Source organism: Stegostoma tigrinum, chromosome 44 (genome assembly GCF_030684315.1).
Source record: "Stegostoma tigrinum isolate sSteTig4 chromosome 44, sSteTig4.hap1, whole genome shotgun sequence".
NCBI lineage: Eukaryota > Metazoa > Chordata > Chondrichthyes > Orectolobiformes > Stegostomatidae > Stegostoma > Stegostoma tigrinum.
In genome coordinates this window covers 841,259-859,393 of record NC_081397.1, presented here as the reverse complement: position 1 = coordinate 859,393, position 18,135 = coordinate 841,259, and the positions used below count along the sequence as shown (strand labels likewise).

General features: G+C 43.8%; 1 pseudogene; it reads right to left on the bottom strand.

Moving 5' to 3' along the window:
- LOC132207281 (uncharacterized) overlaps positions 1 to 18,135 on the bottom strand; it is a 656,210-nt pseudogene that overhangs the window by 116,284 nt on the left and 521,791 nt on the right.

Here is an 18,135-nt window from a genome sequence, read left to right as displayed (position 1 = left end):
AGCGATAAAAAAGGCATCTTCGGAGAATTTGTAATGAAAATCAAAGAGGGTCACAGAGGGTCAAGCCAGCACCCACAGGGAAAAAGCAAACTAACGTTTTGAGCCCTGTGTAAGAAGGACGGATTGCACCTGAATTAGAAAGGAACTAATATACTAATGAGGAGAATTGTTGGAATTGCCCTGGAGGATTTAAAGTAGTAAGGGGGCGGGCTGGGACCCATGGAGATAGTGAGGAAAGAGATCAGTATGAGACTAGTACCCCTGGGAAATGGAATAAGTCACATTGACAGGGCAGACAGTCTCACACTGAGCCCAGAGAGATGAGGAACTGCCGATGCTGCAGTCTGAGATAACGAGGTGTGGTTCTGGATGAACACAGCAGGACAGGCAGCATCAGAGCAGCAGGAAAGCTGATGTTTCGGGTTTCACCCACAGCCACTTCAAGGGCTGTGTACGGTGGCACAGGCGACTGGGCATACATAAACAATGTGCCAGGTAGTGCCCTACTCACCACCCGCCAAACAATGTCTTGTTGTTTGTTGAAAAGTTCTGATGGTGAGGCATTGTGCCAAATGACTTTGACAGTTTGCTCGGGGGACGACACGACAGGATCCACCGTCTTCTTTTGCCACAGGTTCTCGAGCACGCTGCGTGCTGACCACTACCTGATGGACTGGTGATCAAAGGTATATTTCTTTTCAAGTTTCACGATGAAGGACAGATGTTATAGAATGGTCCAAAAGCTCGTAGCTTTCAGTGGCAGAGAGGCCAGTCCCATCCTTCGCAACACCGGGATCAGGTCATGCCTCAGTGCGTAGTGACACTGGGTCTTTGTGTACCGAGGGTCTACACACAGCGTAATGTACAACAAGGTGGCCATCAGGGTGTGGGTGACATTGGGTATGTTCTTCCCCCACGTATACAGAGCGTTGGACATGGAGTCATTGCAGGCACGGTCTGCCGTCGGCTTCCAGATGAAGTGGAAGACGGCTCGGGTGAGTGAAACAATGCAGTGTTGGGACTGGGCCAGACCAGTGCCATGCACAACAACAGACCTTGTGCCTCACACTTGATGACCAGGTTTTTACCCACAGTGTGCACCTCCCAAAATTTTGTGCCATCCCCAGACTCTCCAAATCACATGCCCAGCTTTTCATGATATTCTGTCCTTACAGTGAAGGAAATGAAGGATCCTTCAGCCCAGATCAAGGTGATGATCCCATTCTTTGTGGATTTGCTCGCAGTGCCTGCTAGAAGCGTACTATCATACAGCTCTGGCAGCTCCTGGAAAATCGAGTCCCACAGAACCAAATATAATTCGTTGAGGAAGGCATAACTTTTTATTATTTTCGAAGGATTTGACTCTTCATCAGCACATCCAGAGATAACGGTTGGTGCAGGCTGTCCTACTCACTGTTGCCTAAGACCTCCATGATCGAGGGCAGGAATGACTGGGAGGCTGCTCTCTCTGTGTCCTACAGAGTGGATCAAAAGGATTTGCTGAACCTCAAGATGTCAGACTGAGATAAACTAACTGAGCTATATTCTTCCTTCAGGCTGCTCAGCACAGAGCTCTCCTTGTACATCTTCTGGAAGATGAAATGTGAGCACCTCTCATGAGGCCACACTGTGGTTGTAAAGGACATTGATGAGGCCATGATTGGAATACTGTGTCCAATTCTGGTCTCCCTGCTGTGAAACTTGAAAGGGTTCAGACAACATTGGCATGGATGTTGATCGAGTTGGTGAGTTTGAGAAAAAGGGGGAGGCTGAATACACTGGAGCTATTTTCCCTGGAGTGTCAAAGTCTCAGAGGTGACCTGAATGAGTTCAATAAAATCATGAGAAAGATGGATAGACCAAGAAGACAATGTCTTTTCCCAGGGGTGGGGGAGTTCAATTCTGAAGGACACAGGCTTACGGTGAGAGGGGGAAGATTTAAAAGTGATTGAAGGGGCTCTTTTAGAGGCTGGTGTATGCATGTAATGAGCTGCAAGAGGACGTACTGAAGGTTGGCACCATTACAACATTTAAAAGTCATCTGGATGGGAATATGAAGAGGAAGAGTTCAGAGGGACATGGGTTAATTTCTGGCAAATGCTACAAGATTTATTTGGGATATGCGGAAGGCATGGATGAGTTCGACCGAATGGCCTTTTCCTGTGCTGTCTATCTCTGACTCTATTGCTTAATCCTGATCCAAAGTGTGGGCCCGGAACTGGCAGTTTATCTTGGAGGCCTTAAAGGTAAAGAGTAATGCTTGCCGTCTCTTCATCTCCAGGGGATCCTCCGTTACATTGACCCCCATCATCTGCAGTAAGACGAGATCCTGTATGGGTTTCTGGAGTTTGGACAGTTTTGCCCAACTCTCTCTCAAATTGAGAATGCTTTTCTGGATAAAGAACTTTTTGTTGTTTCCTTTGACTGTTTCCCACCAAATTCAAAGAGGGCCTTCAGTGTCCTCCAAACTCTGTAATCGCATTTGAGCTGCTTCATTTTTTTCAGGTCAATGGTTTCCCATTCAGCTTCCACATTCCCTTGCCAGGCCACTGGTTATCCAGTAGGGGACAATCAGCCAGTAGGAGGCAGTGGTCAGAGAAGAACACCAGCTTGACATCACTGGATTGGAATGAGAGCATGTGGTCACAAGCACCAAATCTATCCTATGGGTGTACAGACCCATCTGGCTACGACCAATTGTGTCTACTCTGTGGTCAGTCTGCAGCGATGCTGAAGATGTTGTGTAGCCTGGCAAAGTTAACTGTTTCCATCAGGAATCTGGACGTCGAGCCTACTTCACTGTCATATAGAATATAGAACAGTATAGCACAGAACAGGCCCTTTGGCTCGCGATGTTGCGCCGACCTGTGAACTAATCTAAGCCCCTCCCCCTACACTATCCCATCATTATCCATATGGTTATCCAAGGACTGTTGAAATGCCGCTATTGTGGCTGAGCTCACTACATTGGCAGGGAGGGTGTTCCACACCCTTACCACTCTCTGAGTAAAGAACCTGCCTCTGGCATCTGTCTTAATTCAATCACTCTTCAATTTGTAGCTATGCCCCCTTGTACAAGCTGAAGTCATCATCCTCAGTAAAAGACTCTCACTGTCCACCCTATATAAATCTCTGATCATCTTGTACGTCTCTATTAAATCCCCTCTTAGCCTCCTTCTCTCCAAAGAGAACAGACCCAAGTCTCTCAGCCTTTCTTCATAGGGCCTGCGCTCCAGACCACGCGACATCTTGGTAAATCTCCTCTGTACCTTTTGCAATGCTTCCACATCCTTCCCGTCATGGGGCGACCAGAACTGCATGCAATATTCCAAGTGAGGTCGCACTAGCGTTTTGTACAGTTGCAGCATGACATCACAGCTCTTGAACTCAATCCCTGTACCAATAAAACCTATCACACCGTAAGCTTTCTTAACAGCAGTATCAACCTGGGTGTCAACTTTCATGGATCTATGTACATGGACACCAAGATCCCTCTGCACATCCACACTCCCAAGAATCTTTCCATTGACCCAGTATTCTACCTTCCTATTATTCCTCCCAAAGTGAATCACCTCACATTTATCCATATTAAACTCCATTTGCCACCTTTTGGCCCAATTCTGCAGTTTGTCCAAGTCTCCCCGCAACCTGCAACATTCTTCCACAACATTCGTACCCTATGGATTGTCCATTCCTGTTGAAGACACAGTGGAAGTCTCCAGCCAGAATGCCCAGACTGGGAGTTACCAGCAGCAGTGGGAGCAGGAAGGACAGCCACTCACTCTTTCCCAGTGGGGTCTACATGTTAATTACTGTCAGAGAACTTTTTCTGTATGAGCCTGGCCTGATCTACACACTTCCCAGGATCTATATGGCGACGATAACACTCTCAAAGTGAGCCAGATTGATTCAACCTCCTGTCAGGAACTCCCCAATGAGTAGCCTTTCATGGTCAGTCGAGTCTGATCTTCTCTTCCTCTGAGTGAATCCTTTGTGTCCTCTTCCATTTAGCCCGTGCCTTTGAGAATGCAACCAGATCCCCGTCAGGCTGCATTTCATTCTCCTCACTGTCTCAGTGCTCCCATGTACATCACTTATCTTTCCCTTTCCCTCTTGGAATAGCTCGTGTGAACACCACACCCCTCCCTGCCCCCACCTTCCCGCTGCAATTTTGGAGAAACACCAAACTGCATTGCCATTCCTGCTCCAGCTCATTCTTATTTCTTCACTAAACAGAAACACAGCTCATCGACAGGAATAGCTGGCATGTGAATGCGATAAACCATACATGCAAAAGCAGATTGCTGTTCAACAGTGCAATTAACTTTATTTTATTTGGGTACAATTGAAGCAGGAAAAATAACATAGTTATGCATGTAACTCATTTCTTTGAAGACAACTGTGCAAAGAAATGTTATCTCTGCTGTTCAAAAAACTCCAACAGCACAAAATTGAATGGAGAGAATTTGGAAATGATACAGAAATTGCAGATATTATTGATTGAAAGTGGAGTACAGATCAAGATAGGCTAAAACTGAACACGTTCTACACTCAAACTCTGAGATCATTTCTCAAATGGAATGCTTTGTTCAAGGCAATTAAATCTGTCTCCATCATTCTCAACTTGTCTCCTTCCCATTCAATTTTCTTCCATTCTCTGTGCCAACCCAACATTGAGCTCCCTTTCCCTGCCCAGTTTCCTCATTCCTTCCTTTACCCCGGGAATGTAATTATTTCTTTATCGTTCGTGTTTGATTTCGAAGAACATACTGCAGTGGTTTGTAACCAGTTCGCCCAGTTGAACCTCAGAGAATATGAGTTCCATGATTGTACCTGATTAACAGCCCAAATTTGGGAGCCATGGCTGACAGATAAGAAGGGTGTGTGTCAGAGATGCTGAAACTCTGGTAGCTGCCTCTAATGAGGCAGTGCTAAAGTCAGGGACAGTTCATGTGTAAATAGAAGGTGAATTAGATATAGACACCAGCCTCAGTGTAGTTATTTCACATACATCTCCAGCACTGGTTTTAAATGTTGCTGTGTATCCTTCCCTTTGTTGTCACCCATCTGTTTGCAGTGATCAGCAGGGATAGAAAACGAATGATATGGAGTATGTGGGAAGAGCATTGTGTTGTTTCTGAATGCAATCTATTTCGATTGTGATTGACTCTTAATTTTATTAGATTGATGGTTGGCTTGTTTCCCTGTGATGGCTTCTTGTATAATTCATTGAATGATTAGCAAAAAGGATATCAGCATATTTAGGTAAATGTGGATTATTATACTGAAATAAAATATAATTGATGTATTCAAATAGACACGGCAGCTTTCTAAACAAATTCCTGAACATTTTGATTCATTCATTGGCTCCTGATCAGTGCAGCATTCTGGTGCAGAGCATTCTGTAGAACTGTCTGTCGTTCTACATCACACCTTCTGATATGAAACCCCACATTCCTCACTGCGCCCAGTCTATCCAAGATTTCCCGATAAGGTCTCTGAATTGTATCAATGTGGAGCTCGGGGAACACAGTCGGCCAGGCTGCAGCAGATGAGCAGGAAATCTGATGTTTTGATGAAGAACCCTGCTTCAGAAATGAGGAAGAGGAAAGGGAAATAAACAGAGATGGAGGGGTGGGGCTCGGGAAGGTAGGTGGAATAGTGATAGGTGAGTGCAGGTAGGCAGTGCTGGGGATTGGTCAGTGACGTGGGAGGAGCGGATCGGTAGGCGTGAAGATGGGCAGGCTGAGGAGGTGTGGATGGAATGGAGTTGTTCAAGGGATGAGGAGATTTTGAAAATGGTAAATTTCACCTTGAGCCCATTGGTTTGGAGGCTCCCGAAAACATGAGGTGTTGTTCCTCCAAATTCCCAGTGGATTCATTTTGGCACTGGAGGAGGACCAGGATGTACATTTCGTCCAAGAAGTGGAATGGACCGTTGAAGGGGTTCACAACTGGAAAGTTTGTTTTAGATTAGATTGGATTCCCTACAGTGTGGAAACAGGTCCTTCGGCCCAACATGTCCACACCACCCTTTGAAGTGTCCTTCCCAGACCCATCCCCTATAACCCACACACCCCTGAACACTACGGGCAATTTAACATGGCCGATCCACCAAGGGAGCTGTGGGAGTCGGTGCGCTTAAAATAGATATTAACTTTGAGGTGGTCACCGGAGATGGAGAGAGACAGGCCCAGGAAGGAGAGAAAGGTAATGCACTGGTACAGCCATCAATAACGGGGAGGAAGAGGTCAGGGATAGTGTCACTGCGGAAGAGAGACTTTTCCATGTATCCTACAAAAAGGCAGGCATAGCTTGGGCCCATGTGAGTTCCCATGGCCACCCCATTAGTCTGTGGGAAGTGAGTCCCCTTCCGACCCACCCCTCCCTCGAAGACCTGGAGCACTTACTTTATCGATCTTTTGAATGTCCAACCCGATATTTTGTGAATAATTTACTTTCAACTGTCCAGTTTTGTATCATAAGCAAAATATTTAACAATTTAATAAACACAAAATAACATCAGCGTGAGAAAATGAAATAACAGAGCACGCTGACATTTTGTCAGAGGCAGTACGAACAGCCAATGTTGGAGTTGGAGATGACACAGTGCCGAGCTGGAGGAACACCTTCAAACTGTGTCAGAAGATATTAATTTTTCACTGCTTTAAATCTAAAACATTTGTCCCCATCCCCAGTTACACCATTGGCTGACAGTTAAACAAGCACCATTACGTGATAAATAAAATAACACCAGCCAGGTTACTTTCATGTTGTTTGAAAGGTATAAATGTGGATTCATTGGCTGCTCTTCTGAAGCTTTGATCAGATTTACCTTCTCAGTCCACACAAGCAAAGACAGCCATACTTCTCACCGAGCTTTCTATTGCTTCACTTTCAAGGAATAAGTGCACCAGATTAGGTACAGAGCTTTGAAATCTTCATGCTGCCTCAGCAACAGCTCAGAACGCGTTTTCATTTTTTTTTAAAAACAGTCCAACAAAGCAATGTTAATGATGGTTCTGGTGGATCATCTTTTCCACTCCTCCCAAGGTTTCAATTACTGGACAACACCTGCCATCTGCTTGGACAATGATATCTCTGCCTTCAACACCATAATTCCAATCACATGTATCTCTAAACGCTGATACCTGCACCTTGGCTCAACTTCTGGAACTGAATTTACGACCTTCTGCCCCACAAACTGCAATCAGTAAGAATAGATGACATCAGCTCTTGCACCATAACACTCAACAGTGGTATTTCACAGGGATCCTACTCAGCCTCCTCTGTTCCTTATACACATGGCTTTGTGGCTAAGTTCTCCCCCAACTCCATTTCCCAGTTTGCGAACAACACCATCATTGTCGGTTGGATGTCACACAACGGTCACACAGAATACATCAGGGAGATTGAGTGTTTAATTGTCTGCTGTAAGGATAACAATATCTCCTTTAACATCAGCAAAATGAGGAGATGGTCATTGAATTCATGGAGCAGGTTGTGGCGCACACTCCTTTCTGCATCAATGATGTGGAGGTAGACAACGTCAACTTCCTGAGAGTGATAGTCACCAGTAATCTGGCCTTGTCTGCTCACGTCAGCACGACCATCAGTGAAGCACAAACACGTCTTAACTTCATCATGAGACTATGGAAATTAAACAAAGACTCTTATCAGTTTTTATAGATGCACCAGATAACACATCCCATCTGGGTGCATCACAGCTTGCTGCAGGAACTGCTCCGCCCACAGGCACAAACGACAGAGAATTGTGAACACAGCCCAGTCCATCACACAATCCGGCCTTCCATCGATTGACTCCATCAAGACTTTCTGCTGCCTCTTGAAATCAACAAATATAATCACACTGCTCCCACCCCTGTTTTACCGTCTTTACCAAAATTCCCCACCTTCTGTCGGATATAAAGTATAAAGTTTCAATACACAGACATACGGGATTCAGAACAGCCTCATTCCCACTGTTATCAGTCTATTGAAAGGATCTCTCAAACATTGAACTGCAGCATGCAGTTCGACTCCAGGCCTGGTGTCAAACACAAACGAAGCCTCTGTGGCGTTTTTTTTAATCCCACACTTGACATTAGCTGCCCACAGTCCATGAGTCATTTAAAATTTGTAATTTAAAACTGAATAAAATAATAAAATCGTAAAATCAGGGGCTGTCACACGACATTCCATCACAGAAGCAGGTACAACATATTTAGCCCTCTTGTTCTCACAGTGTGTATCTGGAATAATTCAAACACACTTCGTCATCTCTGGTATGTAATGGGCTCCTCTTAACCATCCTCTGTAATTCTTCCGTTTCCATGGTATATCGTCCAGTTCACCGACACACCTGCAGTCTCCCACCCTCCACAAACATGCGACACAGCTACTGAATCAGTCATGACCCGTCTGCAGGAAAGTTAAAAATCTAAATCCAGTTTTGTTATCTTTTTTCTGAACACTTACTGTTGTCTGCTGTGTCAGGTTCGCCACATCATATTTCCGGGTGTATTGCCCTCTGTTCACAGTGCAAAGAATTCTTACTGCTGCTCCTGCAAAGGTTTTCTTGCAATATCCCATTCTTATGTTTTCATTCTATATTAATATTCCAATTTTCTTTGCAGTCCGTGGTTCATCACCTACCTTTTCGTTCTCTTTTATTTTCTAGGACTCCAGGGCCCTGACAAGTTCGCAGAGAGATAAGTGTTCTCCGCAGGACTGGAAACAAGGGCTCAGTTTTTTAAAAATTTCCTCAGTCTCCGTTCAGAACAAATACCACCCTGTTACTCTCTCACAAGAGCCATATGTACCTAGGGCACCGAAAGATATCTTTCAGCCTATCGTATCCACGCTCAGCGAAAACAGCCAAACAAACATGTAATCACATTTTCCACCACTTGGTCCATAGCATTGCTTGCCATGACATCAGAGTTGCACACCTAAATGCCACTCACTCCAGAAGCAGATTAGGCAATAAAGGCAAAACAATTGCAGAGACACTTTACTTTTCAGTAATTCCGTTATTCGCTCTATTTAATGTGTTTAATAAATGGGAAAAATAAATGTGAAAGAAGTTCCCTCAACGTTTCTCTGAACTTTGTCTGTGTCACAGCATAAATACAAGTATTTGTGCAACAACTGAGGAGCTGAAGCATGAAGCCCAACTCCTGTATAAAGTACTCATGAGTGACATTCAGATTCGAAAGGAAACACACACGTCTCCACATAGAAAATGCAATTAATACTGCCCATAACAGTATGAAGTTCACTGATGTAAGCAGCAGTAAAATGATAGATTTCCTCCGGTTCTCTCACTCTGAGTCTTCTGCATTTTCCAAATTTTTGTGAGCTCGAAGGCTCTTGCGTACTTTTCTTGTCATTAAAGTCTGTCTCACCGTCATAACGTTGACCAGCAGAATTAGGACAAATGGGGCGCAGGGTGTCAGAACGTAGTTGAGAATATCGACTGTCATCCAAACAAGAGAATACTGAACAGCAAATGATACATCACAAAACCATGGAGAGTTAACCAAAAAGTATTTACCTGTTAACATGAAATACTGGGTGATGTTCTTTGAAAAGCTCAGCAGAGACACTGTTCCCAGAGCCACTGCTGCAGTTGTCTTGGTGCAATATTTATATTTCAGCTTCTGGGAAGAAATTGCTACAAAGCGTTCAAAGGTGAAAGTGACAGTGAACCAGACAGAACAGTCAGTGGATGCATAAAGCAGGATTGCGTGAATGTTGCACGTGGGTACATAGTACAGGAAACGGAAATGCTCAGCGTAAACAATTGGAATGTGTCTCAATATCAGATCGAAGACAATTACCAACAGATCTGCCACTGCCATGGCCAATAGATAGCATGTTACACTCTTGGAGAGACCCCAGTTGTTCCGGGATACGATGACAATAGTCAGTCGGTTACCTGTCAGGAAGGGAAGGTTTAAAAGAAATGAATTTTAGAGAAGTCAAAGTGATCATTTTAATTCTGCACGATTTAAGCTTGTTAATATTGCTTTAATAGGTACAATAGATTGGGGGTGGGAGTTGGGGCAACAAGCCCAGCAGCCTGGAAAGATTTCCTACTTGGATCAGGCCAATATCGCTGATATATTGCCTCTACGAGCTTCTGTCTCCATGAGCTTTTAACCTTCTCACCCCCACTTTTTGTCTGAGGCATTTTGGCCTTCATGTTATACGCCAGTCAAAAAAATCCCATCAATGAAAACAGACTTACGATCCTCGAGCATAATGGGGCCTTTGTACCATGATGGCTTGTTGTCATTTTACTGGGAAGGGCAAGTATGTGATTCGAAACAAGACAAATTAACTTGATGGATGGAGAGAGGGGCGTGATTGTGGAAAGTTGTTTTTTTCAGAATTGAGACTTGTGACCAGCGGTATATCACAAGAATTGGAGCTGGAATCATTTTTTTTTTGGCATTTATGTAAATGATTTGTACGTGAATGTGGGAGATATGATTAATAAGTTTGCAGATGACACTACAATTGTTCATGTGTCATGCTCAGCGAAAAACGCCTCAGAGTAAACGAGACCTTGATCTCTTAGGCTGATCGTCTCAAGGGATGCAGAAGGAGTTTAATTTAGATAAATTTGAGGTGCTGCTTTTTGGTGCCAGTAAAAGTCAGCCACTGTATAACATTTTCACAACTCTCCTGTGCTTCTGTGCGGAAATAAAGTGTATTCAATTCCATTGTTCAAATTTCTCCAGAATTGACTCCAATTCTGCCTTCCTGTGTCTGCGTTCAACCGAGGTACAACAAAATAGACTTGCAGTAGATATCCAAGACATTCGGTGCACGCACAATACCTGCTCCAGTCACATCTTGTGATTCACACTCATGAACCACCACATGCAAGCCAATGGCACCTCGTTCCATCAGCGCCAACACATTCCAAATGTTTCCCGCTCCCATGTCAGATTTCATCATCATTGCGATTGATATTTTGCAGTAACATTTTTGAAATCTTACTTTCAGTCACCAAGAAACTGTTCTGAAGAAGCGTCAGGCTAGTGTCAAAGTTCGATCCCAATTTTTGTCTGACGCCATGGATATTGCTGACCAGCTCAGTTCATTCGGAATTTTCTGTGCCCTTCCCAGTTGCAATTTTGATTCCTTTCGAAAAGGGTTTCTGCTCACAGCAGGTGTTCTCCCAATCCCACTGGGAATCTCAGATATTTAATTGCATTTAAGCACCGATTCTCAAAGTTGTGAAGAGAATAAGGAGTATTGCTGAACTGTCTCTTGTTCAACATTTATTTTCTGTCTGGAGGCAGCCTTGTGATCGTTCCATGAACTAGATTCCAAACACATCTTATTGTTCTGAATGAAGGAAATGATGTTGTGTAGAATACCAGATAGCAAAGTGTGGAACTTAATGAACACAGCAGATCAAACAGCATCTTTGGAGCACAAAAGCTGACGTTTCTGGCCTAGTCCCTTCACCAGAAAAGCGGGAGGGGGAGAGGATTCTGAAATAAATAGGCTGAGGATTCTGGGATTGTATTCAGTAGAGTTTAGAAAGTTGAGGGGAGATCTAGAACATAGAACATAGAACAGTACAGCACAGAACAGGCCCTTCAGCCCACAATGTTGTGCCGACCATTGATCCTCATGGATGCACCCTCAAATTTCTGTGACCATATGCATGTCCAGCAGTCTCTTAAATGACCCCAATGACCTTGCTTCCACAACTGCTGCTGGCAACGCATTCCATGCTCTCACAACTCTCTGCGTAAAGAACCTGCCTCTGACATCCCCTCTATACTTTCCACCAACCCGCTTAAAACTATGACCCCTCGTGCTAGCCATTTCTGCCCTGGGAAATAGTCTCTGGCTATCGACTCTATCTATCTATCTATCTATCTAATAGAAACTTACAAGATAATGCATGACTTAGAAAGGGTGGACGCTGGAAAGTTGTTTCCATTAGGCGGGGAGACTAGGACCCGTGGGAACAGCCTTAGAATTCGAGGGGGTAAATTTAAAACGGAAATGAGGAGATATATTTCTTTCACCAGAGAGTGGTGGGCCTGTGGAATTCATTGCCACGGAGCGCAGTGGACGTCAGGATTTTAAATGTCTTCAATGCAGAGATTGATAAATTCTTGATCTCACAAGGAATTAAGAGCTATGGGGAGAGTGAACGAAGTGGAGTTGAAATTCTCATCAGCCATGATTAAATGACGGAGTGGAATGATGGGCCGAATGGCCTTACTTCCACTCCGTTTTCTTATGGTCTTATGGAAATCCACATTGATGCATTGGGCTGCAGGGTTCCCAAGTGGGATCTGAGTTGCTGTTCCTGCAACCTTCAGGTGGTATCCTTGTGGCACTGCAGGAGGCCCAGGATGGACATGTCGTCTGAGGAATGGGAGGGGGAGTTGAAATGGTTCGCAATCAGGAGGTGCAGCTGTTTATTGCAAACTGTGCGTAGGTGTTCTGCAAAGCGGTCCCCAAGCCTCCACTTGGTTTCCCCAATGTAGAGGTAGCCACACTGGGTACAGATAATGCAGTATACCACATTGGCAGATGTGCAGTGAACATCTGCTTGATGTGCAAAGTCTTCTTTGGGCCTGGAATGGGGGTGAGGGTCGAGGTATGGGGCAAATGTTGCACTTCTTGTGGTTACAGGGGAAAGTGTCAGGTGTGGTGGGGTTGGAGGGGAGTGGGGAATGGACAAGGGAGCCACAAAGAGAGTGGTCCCTCCGGAAAGCAGACAAGGGTGCGGGAGGAACAATGTCTTTGGCGAAAGGGGTTGGATTATAAATGGTGGAAGTGTCGGAGGATGATGCATTGGATCCCTATGTTGCTGGGATGGTATGTGAGGATGAGGGGCATTCTCTTTTGGTGGCTATTGCAGAGATGGGGTGTGAGGGATGAGTTGCGGAAATGAGGGAGACATGTCGAGAGAATTATCCACCACTGTGGTGGGGGGAGTTGGGGGGAAATTGCAGTCCTTGAAAAATGAGAACATCTGAGATGTATGGGAGTGGAATATCTCATCCTGGGATCAGATACAGCAGAGGCAAAGGAATTGGGAATCGTGAATGGCATTTTTGTGTAATATCGAAAATACTGAAAATAAATACCAGCTATCCACTGGGCTTCAAACAAGTTGATTGTACCTTTATTCTAATACGTTATTATTAGCATATAAAACACACCATAACATGGATTGGCGAAAGGCCGAAGATAACTGGATTGAGACCGGAATCTGTAATTGAAACTTCAGAACATGTTCACTCTTCACAAAACACAATTTTCAAGAATTATAGTGCAGTTTGTTATGTCACAGCTAACTAAAATCTAAGTACAAGAGCTTACTTGGAATACCATTGAGAGCAAGAGCAGAATAGTAGCCAGATTGAACAACGTGAAGTATGCAATAGATCCACCATTGCCACTGGAGGGTTTCATAATATGTAGAAATGGCGTAGAGAGAATCACTGAAACTCCTGTTCATTGTATTGACATTCAAATCGATTGCATTCGCATTCTGTTCTGCCATCGCTACCCTCTGCAGTCTGCAAATGTGAGGATTGTTAATCCTGCCGAGTCTGCCGAATGAGAAATAAAAAAAAAACTCCATGAATAACAGAGCAGAGAACCCCTCCCACCCTCCTATCACTGACACAGTTAAGGTCCATGGAGAATGACATTAATCGCAGCCACAAAACAAGCACAGATATGTTAACCCCTTTAAAACTAAAGCTTTTGTGATTTGAATCAAAAAGAACATTCACTTTGTCCAGATCGGATACAAGATAACTGCAGATGAATGAAATGTTTAAAATTGCTGATGCTTAGTCAAAATATGTAAATCTTTATGCAGCATACAAATGATGCTGGAAAACTTGTGTTAAGTCTCACTTTGTACGTTAAAACTGAGAGAAATACTCTGCAACAAGATCAGGTGTGCGGTGTCAAAATTGTTCGATTCTATACTTGGGCCACTGTCTGTGTGGACATTTCACATTCTGCCCCTGTTTGTTTGGATTTTCGGCAGGTGGCCCAGTTCCCTTCCACAATCCAAATGCAGAGGTTTGGTGGATTGACCACGCTAAATTGCCCTGAAGTGTCCAGGAACGCGCAGGCTAAGCATCAGTCATGCTAACTGCGATGTGAAGGGGGTCAGCTGGAATGCTTTTTGAAGGGCTATTGAAGACTCAGTTGCCCACATTCGGCATTGCAGGAATTCTTTGATCCATTAAGTCGAACGACACTGGTAAGGAGGCTCAACTCAAATGTTTAATTCCTTGGAAAATAATCTAATTCTTTCCCACATTATAAACACCATACGTTTAACAAGCTACATGATGTCGTGAGATCAGACATCAAACTACAATGCCGTTCTGGAAGCTGTCATCTTCTGTGGTGCAGGCAAAGGAACTGGGAGAATGGGATGGGGCCCTTGCACTACATGGGATGTGACGAGCTGTAACGAAGATAAGTAAAGGAGTCAGTGGTTGGCAGTAGACAGTTTATTACCGAAATAGAGACAGAGAGGACAAGGAATGACAAGGTAATGCCGAAATGGACGAATTGAAAGTTGCATAGGGGTGGAAATTGGAGACAAACTGAATGCAGTTTGGCGTCCTGGCAGGAGCATGAAGCAACATGAAGCAGTCATTGATGCACTAAAAAGAAAGTTGTGGGAGTAAATCATTGTAGGACTGGAATAAGGATCATTCCACATCCCTTGTCAACAGCAGCCATAACTGGGACACTGGTACGTGTCCATAGCCACCCCTTTGATTTGGCAGAAGTGAAATGAATTCAAGTAGAAATTGTTTTGTCATAGAACAAGTTCAGACAGGTGTTGGACAATAGTGGTGGGTGAAGAGTGTGCAGAACTATTGCCGAGGAAAAAGCCAAGAGATCTCAGAACATCCTGGTGGGGAATGAAAGAGTAGAAGCACTGGACACCCAGAGTGAACAGGTGGTAATTAGGGCCAGGCAAGTGGAAATGATCAATTTGGTAGAGGGCATCAGATGAATCGTGGATGTAGGTGGGCAGGGTCTGGACAACTGGATGGAGGATTGGAGTCAATTTCTGAGGAAATAGGCTCAGTCAGCAGGAACAATCTGATACGATGTGCCTACCAAGGGAGTCTGGTTTGTACATTTGTGGACAGATGCATTCTCTGCATGCTGCAGTGTTCTTGTGAATCACAAAACAAACTGGAGGAACAACATCTCATATTCAGATGAAGCACTTTACAGCCTTCTGGGCTTAATACTGAGTTCAACATCTTTCAATTGTGAGTCATTTCTTCCCTTTCTTTTTAGCTGTTGTCATCTCCTCCCTTCCCCTTGTCCCAGTTACTGTCCTTTCAAGTCTGGCAGGAGAAACACAATTGATCTAATCACTTGATCGAAACCATCAATAACTTTTTGCCACCATCCTACCCAAATGCCCACACTCCCACACCTACAGCTATAGGGTAAAAGTGGTCCCCTTCATGCTTCAGCTCTAATGAAGAGTTATCTAAAACCGAAATGTTAGTTTGCTCTCTCTCCATGGATACTGTCTGACTCGCTTTGATTCCCAGCATTTATTGTTTTCAGTACAGATACCAGCATCTGCAGTAATTTGTTATGATGTGCAAAAGACATTTGGTCAAAAAGATGAATGTCAGAAAGAGGAGCATTGGCCACACACAAGTCAATGGGACGTGTTTAGTTTTGGAATATAATATGCATAGACGAGTTGGACTGAAGGACCTATTTCCGCACTGAATGACTCTCTGATGCTTAATGTGGCCTGGAAGTCTTCTCCTCTGAACAGCCCTTTGTTCTATTAACTTATCTGAAAATGTACTTCGTTTCCAGGAATCTCTGCGGCACTCAGTTAATGAATAGATTAAAATATGAGCACATTGTCTGATTCCAGTCCGTGATGTTCAATGTTAAACATCTCCATATATTTACACGGAATGGTAACAGTGACATGCCGTGTTTCATGTTCCAAGTTAGTATCGTGCCTTTCTGTCTGGAGACACCATGACACCGCAGATCACACCAGGTCCTGGCTGAAGTTTTAAGTGAGGTCAGAGTTTAAACTATCTTCACCAAAATTCACAGCAAAAGTTCTGGTGGCTCTTAACTAATCTCGGAGTCGTTTCCGCTGCTGGTCATTTATCACAGTCATTGCTCGTGATACTGAAGCTCCATTGAAATGGATCACAAATCGTGACTAATTAATCTAATTTGAAGCATTTCACTACAATCAAACTAACTATTAATGGATAACTAACATGGCATTCTCTCAATTATTTAAAACATCACCTGAATAATTAGATGGTTAATTATCCCTGTTTCCCATTAACAAGTCGAATTGCGAAGATGATTAAATTATTGAAGCACTTCTGTGATTAACAATCCAATACGTGGCACAAGAACCACGGATGAATCCGAACATTTTGACAAAACGTAATAATCACTCTATCAGACGATCTCCTGCATTTATTCCTATTTGACCATTCTCAGGAAAATCTTGAATTACCCGTTTAAAAACACGTTTTGCATCTTGAAGCATGTATGTCTTGCACAAAAGTCCAAAGTGCACACGTGCTGAAACGGAGAGGACAAAACGATTCTCATCTGGATCAGACTGAACGTCAGTCGCACCACAACAGGACCTGCTGAACAACCTAACAAAATTGTCTCCTGCAAAATGATATTCACACCAGATTGTTATTTACGCATCAATTTCAGCTCATAAACAGCCATCTCTGCACCTTGCCGTCATTCGTGGATCAAACCAAAGGTCTCCCATTGATGTTCCATACGTTTCTCTCAAAGCACCATTTCCAAAGATTGCACGCTGATCAATAAAACAAGAGAAACATAATTATCATCACCAAGTCCTAGGGCGCCCTATTATAGGAAAGATGTGGATGCTTTGGAGAGGGTTCAGAGGAGGTTTACCAGGATGCTGCCTGGACTGGAGGGCTTATCTTATGAAGAGAGGTTGACTGAGCTCGGTCTCTTTTCATTGGAGAAAAGGAGGAGGAGAGGGGACCTAATTGAGGTATACAAGATAATGAGAGGCATAGATAGAGTTGATAGCCAGAGACTATTTCCCAGGGCAGAAATGGCTAGCACGAGGGGTCATAGTTTTAAGCTGGTTGGTGGAAAGTATCGAGGGGATGTCAGAGGCAGGTTCTTTACGCAGAGAGTTGTGAGAGCATGGAATGCGTTGCCAGCAGCAGTTGTGGAAGCAAGGTCATTGGGGTCATTTAAGAGACTGCTGGACATGTATATGGTCACAGAAATTTGAGGGTGCATACATGAGGATCAATGGTCGGCACAACATTGTGGACTGAAGGGCCTGTTCTGTGCTGTACTGTTCTATGTTCTAAGTCCATCTTCAATCCTCCAAAGTTCAGGAAAGATAGTCTATGCTGTGACATTCCGTTTATAATCAGTTATTTATTTCAACTGTTGAATTTCCAGAAAAGGTTGAACAACAACTTTTTTATTCTTGTGTGAGATATAAAATGAACTTTCCCAAAACCTATGGTGAACCAGTATGATAATTAATAGGCTGGGGAAAATCAATGGAAGACTTTCTGGAAGAAACATCAATTGAATGTTTAGGCACAGATCAAAAACAATTAATCTTTATTTCTTTGGTTAATAAGAATTATCTCATCATGTGGCCAACAACTTGGTCAGCAAATTTTCCAGCAACTGGTTCAACCGTACCATTCTTGGCCACATTGCAGACTGGTTAACAAGGACGGGGAGAGCTCGGCTTTGGGACAATATTAACTGGAAGATAGGAGATATGGGGTGGTGATGGAGGGTTGCTTTTCAAACTGGAGGCATGTGACCAGCTGCTTACTGCAAAGATCATGGCTGGCTCCAATGATTTTGTCATTGATATAAATAATGAGGATGTAAATATCGGTGATATGGTGAGGAAGTTTACAAATGACACCAGTATTGGTGATGTAGTGGAGAACAAACTAGGTTAGCTCACAGTAGTATGTGTTTTAGTGGCTGAGTGAAGTGCTCTTTAGAAGTGAAGCCCCTGCTTTTGAACATATGTTAAATGCATTTGTAGGATGTGTGCGTTTCTGGCTGCCC